Raw genomic sequence first — 6,076 nt, 5'->3', positions numbered from 1 at the left:
AAAGGTGAATGTTTCTTTATGGAGAGATTTGCGCTTCATAAACGATGCGAATTGGATTCTTGTCGCACATACAGTGGCGGATCCATATTTTATTTTTTTTTTTTTTGTTTAAACACAAGAAATAGAGAGAAAAAATGGGGGTGGGGGGCGCGTGCGCCCCTCTTTAATTTTGTAAAGGCGCCTCCCCTTTACGGAATTTCTAGCTGGATCCACCCTAATAATCCTCAAACGTCGTCTTCCACCTTCAAGTATCTTACGATGACAGTTATTATTTCTTTTAGAGTTTTTTTTTTTTTGGGGGGGGGGGAGGGGGGATGGGGGGTTGCGGAGCCGCGGAACTTTTTGTGCAGTGTGTGTGTGTGTGTTTGTGTGTGTGAGTGTATGTATGGGGGGGGGGGGTGGTCAAGGGTATACCTTATTACTTTACCCTATATCCCGACAGGAAGAATCTCTGAGCTGAATCCTCGGATGGTGATGAATTTTTTTTTCTTTTCGTTTTTGTTTTGATTTTGTTTTTTGAGAGGGTGTTTCTTTGTTTTTGCAGTTTTTCGTTTTTGTTTGTTTGTCTGTTTTTGTTTTTTGTTTGTTTTGTTTTGTTTTGTTTTTTGTTTTTGTTTTTAAAGATGGACTTCATACCCCTACGAACAAAACGAAGAATTAGGTGATGGAAATGATATTTCCCTGTTTTGGTTCTCTGAAATGAAATCATTCTCTGATGATTTATGGCCGACAGCATGCCTTTGAGATGGAATAAATATTCCATCGAGATAATACAGATTTCAGTGTATAAAACGAAAGAAAGTAATTCACTGAATAAGTAAATCAAGATAATGCATAGGAGGAGATATCATGATCAGGTCATGAATTAAAATCATGGTGTGACATTTTTTCCCCCTGTGGGAGTGTCTCCCTCTAGTATACCTCTTTCATAGAATGATATATCAATCAACCCGGCATACATTAGAAACTTATACACCAACAAAAGCAACAAGAATAAAAGTCAACTTGCTATATATATTCCTTTGTGAGAAAAATCACAATTTTATTGCCGCGGATGAATATTTGCTATATAAACCCTATTAGGCCCTGAAGCGTGGACAAATCAACAAAAGCCTCTGGCAATGGAGCTATATACACATAATATTATGCTCCATGCTGTGCATGACATTGTGTTACAGGGACATACGTCGCTATGTGCTTCCTTGTTTTCATAGCGATGGAGACTATAGTTAGAGCTAATCCTTTGTCAGAAATTGTATCTTGGTTGATTTTCTGGCACTGTGGAATAGTGGGTAAGTCTCCCGACTCCCAATCAGAGGACCCGAGTTCGATTCCCATAAGTGCTTACGTCCTTGGACAGAATAAGTCCTATCACGTCCCTGTAGGCGACCAAGGTGTAACCTGGCAACGCTGTATGGGGTTATCAAATGGTATAACAGACCCTATAATGATACAGAGCAGTGGCGACACTGAAGAGGCTACCCTGGATAAAGAAGACCTTCTTCTTTTTCTTTGATATTATTATCATTATTATCATTACCCAGTGTCACTATTATTATCATTATCAATATCATTATTATTGTTTTTTCTTTCGTCGTCGCTGTCGTCTCCTGCATGCTTCTTTTCCTTTTCCGTTTGCTTTCACCGTCGTTCCATTCGACTCATTCCAAATTGTTCTTATTCATCTGTTCCTTTTTCTATTTGTTTTTATCGGCTCTTCATCTATATACTCTGCGTGTTCTCCTTTTATTCTTCCCTCTCGTTTTCAATTTCTTTATGCTTTCTTCTTCCTCTTTATCAATTTCAATCCCTTATTATTTGATTTCTTTCCAGTATTACGTAACTAAATCTTATCCTATAATACTAATAGGTCTATTGTTATTGTATTCTCATTTTTATATTTTCATATCATCAGTCTTTTAAAATTAATGTCTGATTTTTATGAAACGATCCTGTTTACTTATTGATTCACTCAATCATCATGAGCCAACTTAAACTTGATTTGGCATGCAAAAAGGCGACCCGTGGCGTTGAAACTAGATTCGAAACTATAGATAATATCAACATAAAAATATTATTAGGCGTCTTCTTCGCCGGAAGTCTCTTCACAGGAATTAAGTGACTTCTCAAACAATGCCTGATGAATGGAGCTTTGTTTAAATTAAGACAAGACAGCTATTAAATTTCCATGTTAAAACTTGCCAATGATCCGCATGCATCGTGCCTATATTTGCAGTCAAAAGGCAGAAAGCACCTTTAGTGCTATAGTGTGTAAGCAGCTAATTGCTTTCTCGCCTTTATCTAATAGGCGACTAACAAATTTGAATAACTCGCATACACGTCAACATTGACCTCCATTGTCATCAAGATCTTATACAGCAAAGGTTCATTTCTAGAGTCTTCCTTTCCCTCTCCTCTCCCTCTCTTCTCAAACGTGTGGTGATCATTTTGAAATACCACAGTCGACATGCTGTGTCACAGAACCTCATTTTTTTTTTTTTTTTTCACTTGAGGAGGTCCGAACTGAATTATGAGTATTTCAAACGAGTCCTTATACTAATAAGAAGAAGGGTTGGTAGGAAAACCTCTGCACGTTTCCGTCTATCACCTTCTTCTCTCCGTGGAAGAATGATGAAGAGGTATATATTGATAGGTCTATACGTCCTATAAGACTAAATATATCACCATCAGTCTCTCTCCCCCGTTCTTTCGCTCTATTTCTCATAGTACACAAAAACTCAAAACCGAAAAAAAAAAACAATCTGCAGTATTGGATAAGAACACAAAACGACATAATTTCCGTGAAACTTTGTAAAAACAAATTTACAAACAAACAAACACCCACGCATAGACATACACACAAAACAAAAATCACAACAACATACACAACCAGCACCAACAACAAACCATATTTCCTTTGATAATCAAATTAATAGATCATTGATCATCATAAAAACCAACCTGTTACTGTGAACGGAAAGTGTACCTCAAAGAGACAGAAAAAAAAAAAAACTTCAAAGTTGATGAGACCGCGAGTCCGGGTGCAGGACATGAATCTTTTGCAGACTGAATCATGCTCAGTAAGATCATAGGCTATTTATCACCCGCAAGAGGAAGGTCTATTTTTGGCAACGAAACGAGGGCGCTATACACATCGGTTGTGAACTTAATAGTCGTGTTATGATTCCGTGGCCGTCGCACTGTTCCTGCAATGGGTGTGGTCGATAATGACGCGAAGGTGTATTGCACAACTTTACCCCCAAAACACAGGCTGTATTTATGGTTGAAGGCATGTTCTAACGCTGATACAAATATATTCTGCTAAACTGAACATTACTTTCTATCCTTTTTTTTTTATATATAGAGAAACATGCACTCTTCTGGGATTCCAACAGACACGTTCAGCAGGCCCTACAGAAAATGGATGAACTGTTTCTATCAATTTCTGCTTAAAAGAACGTCAATGTCTATACCTGCTTTCTTTAGGTCTCACAGATAAATGCTATTTTCTGGCCGAGGGGTGGGGAGAGATCATTTCGTTCTCATTTGTTTGTTTTGTTTTGTTTTTCTAATCCATGCTGAATCGACTTTTTTTCCAGCAGGTTATGTCCTTTGGCTTATCGAGACTGAATTTATACTTGGTTAACACGATATTATGTTTTGTTTCAATAGCTTGGTGATAACATGCCCAGTGGAATTCGGAAATTTCATCATTGAGTTGAAGCACATACCTGTCATTAGTGACGTCATTAACAATCAATAGCCTTCTTTTCTCACTGATTTTGAGCTCAGAAGTCCCTTCTTTCCTTCTACACTGCTAGAACTAGAGAGTGACAAATCTACCTTGATATTTTATTAGTTATTTTGATCCATTTGTTGAATTTTTAGTTATTAATTATTTATTTACGCCCTATGGGAAGTATTTTGGTCATGACATCTTGTATATGTATTGTGTAAATTGGTGAAAATATTAAAATGTACGTTTAATCTAAATACTATACTCTGATATTATATGATGTATGTATAGTAATCACCATGCACCTTCCTTTGTCTTTGTTCGTTCTTTAAGTCTATTGATAAAAAGTACTCATCATCATCTCGATAATGGCCAAAAAGTGTATTTTTACACAAAATATTTACGCTTACACAAAAACATAATTACTATTGATATGCGATCCTGATATGATTACATTATAATGATGGTCAAAATGCATTTGAAATTGTTGTTGATTGTTTCTATATTTATACCGGTACTTGTGATGACATTTTCCTCTTTTCGTGAATGATCTAACTGCACTGCTGTCGGAGTACCAGTGTCCCCATGTAATGTTGCAGACACTAAAACCAAGTCCATAAGTTGTGATAATTTCTGACACTGAGTATTTCCATAGCTCTATAAAAATGTGCCGCCCTCTCTAGAGGGGGACGTGCAACCCATCACAATGTATAACGCACTATACAAACTATTATTACAAGATTTCACATCAGGCACATTGAAGTAGTGTTTTGTACAGTATATTACACAATTAGGTGATCCTTGAACAGATAAACCAATTAACACTCTGAAAACCCCAAAATATGAAACACCGAACAAGGATAATGACAGATGAGGCTCATATTTTTCAGCAGCTTTAATTCCATTACAATCTACTTTATTTTGTGTAGAATTTATGCATGCTTTCTTCTTTTGTTCTGCTTCCTTGAATACCCAATTATACATTTTTATGTGAAGCTGCTATTTCATCATCCTTGTTCATTGTGAATTGTTATGAGTTTTGAAAACATTCTTATTCCTCTAACATCACTATAAATTCTGAAACCTCATATACTCAATAATGGTATCTATATATTATGTTAAAATGCAGAAGTTTAAACGTCACCTATAGAGGTTTCTTTTAAAGACAATGAATAAGAAATCCCCCCATCCCCACCCCCACCCCCCAAAAAAGATATATAAAATGCTGGAATGTCGAAAGAGCATTATTTTGACCTTGCGCTGTAAGGAGTCCTACGGAAAATATTAATATAAAGGAGGTTAAGAGGATGTGTATAATAATAAGAAAAAAAAAAAGGAATGAAGATTCTTACAAACAGAAGAGTGAATTTGTCCCGAATACATTGGAAGGAAGAAAGCATTATTTGTTTTTAGTTTATTTGTCTTCAAAAAATATAAATATCGGTCAAAATTACACAATACCCTCAAGTCTGAAATGAAGACTTATCTTTTCCAGCAACTTTGAGAATGATGTGTGACACTTTGTGGGAGCTGGGCGCCTTTGAATGTTTCTACAGATAAATGGCACTGGAAATGCTGTTTCATCATCATCATCATCATTCATTCATTCATTGGATGAGATGATGCTGCTCGTCATAATAGGAAAATTCATCTATTCCATTGGTTTGTAAAATCGTTATGAAATATGATAAAAATCACGTTTTTCATCGAATATTTTGCAACAACACCTTCCCCTCAAAAGTCACCATTTCTAAAAAGGTATATCTATAAGAACATGATTGAATAATCATTATTTAAAAAATAGCGAGTGAATAAAAGACTTGTAACCAAAAAATGGCATAACTTCATTTATTTTGCATGAGAATGTCCCACAAAATGTAATTTCTAAAAGAAAAACCTTGACTTTGATGACATGTTAAGGGTGATATTCTCCCTGCTTTCTGAAATGTTTTGATGCTAAAAAAATGAACATAGTTATGTTGAATTCTCTTCATGTTTTTTCTTATAATTATCGTTGTCCTGCAGTGACGTCACGAACTGTCGTAGTCTTCTAATCCAGCGATGGCGGTATATTATAAGTAATGAAACTTTAAAGATTCATGATTGTATTGTCTAAAAGGATGTTCCTCAAACTTCACTAATACGCGTTCTGCTCGAATGTGCTCATATTGTTGCACTCAATCAACATAAATGGATTATCTTTGGGTATCATTCCTGTTTAATATCGTGTGATTTTTGCTTTTTTTTTTTTCGTTTTACCACTGAAAGTTTTCTGAGTATCTCCTTTTTTTTCGGGGGGGGGGGGTGGCCTTTTTATTCTTCGGTCTATACCGCAGTTCT

This window comes from Diadema setosum, chromosome 2 (assembly GCF_964275005.1).
Source record: "Diadema setosum chromosome 2, eeDiaSeto1, whole genome shotgun sequence".
Taxonomy (NCBI): domain Eukaryota; kingdom Metazoa; phylum Echinodermata; class Echinoidea; order Diadematoida; family Diadematidae; genus Diadema; species Diadema setosum.
Note: the sequence above shows the minus strand (reverse complement) of the source record.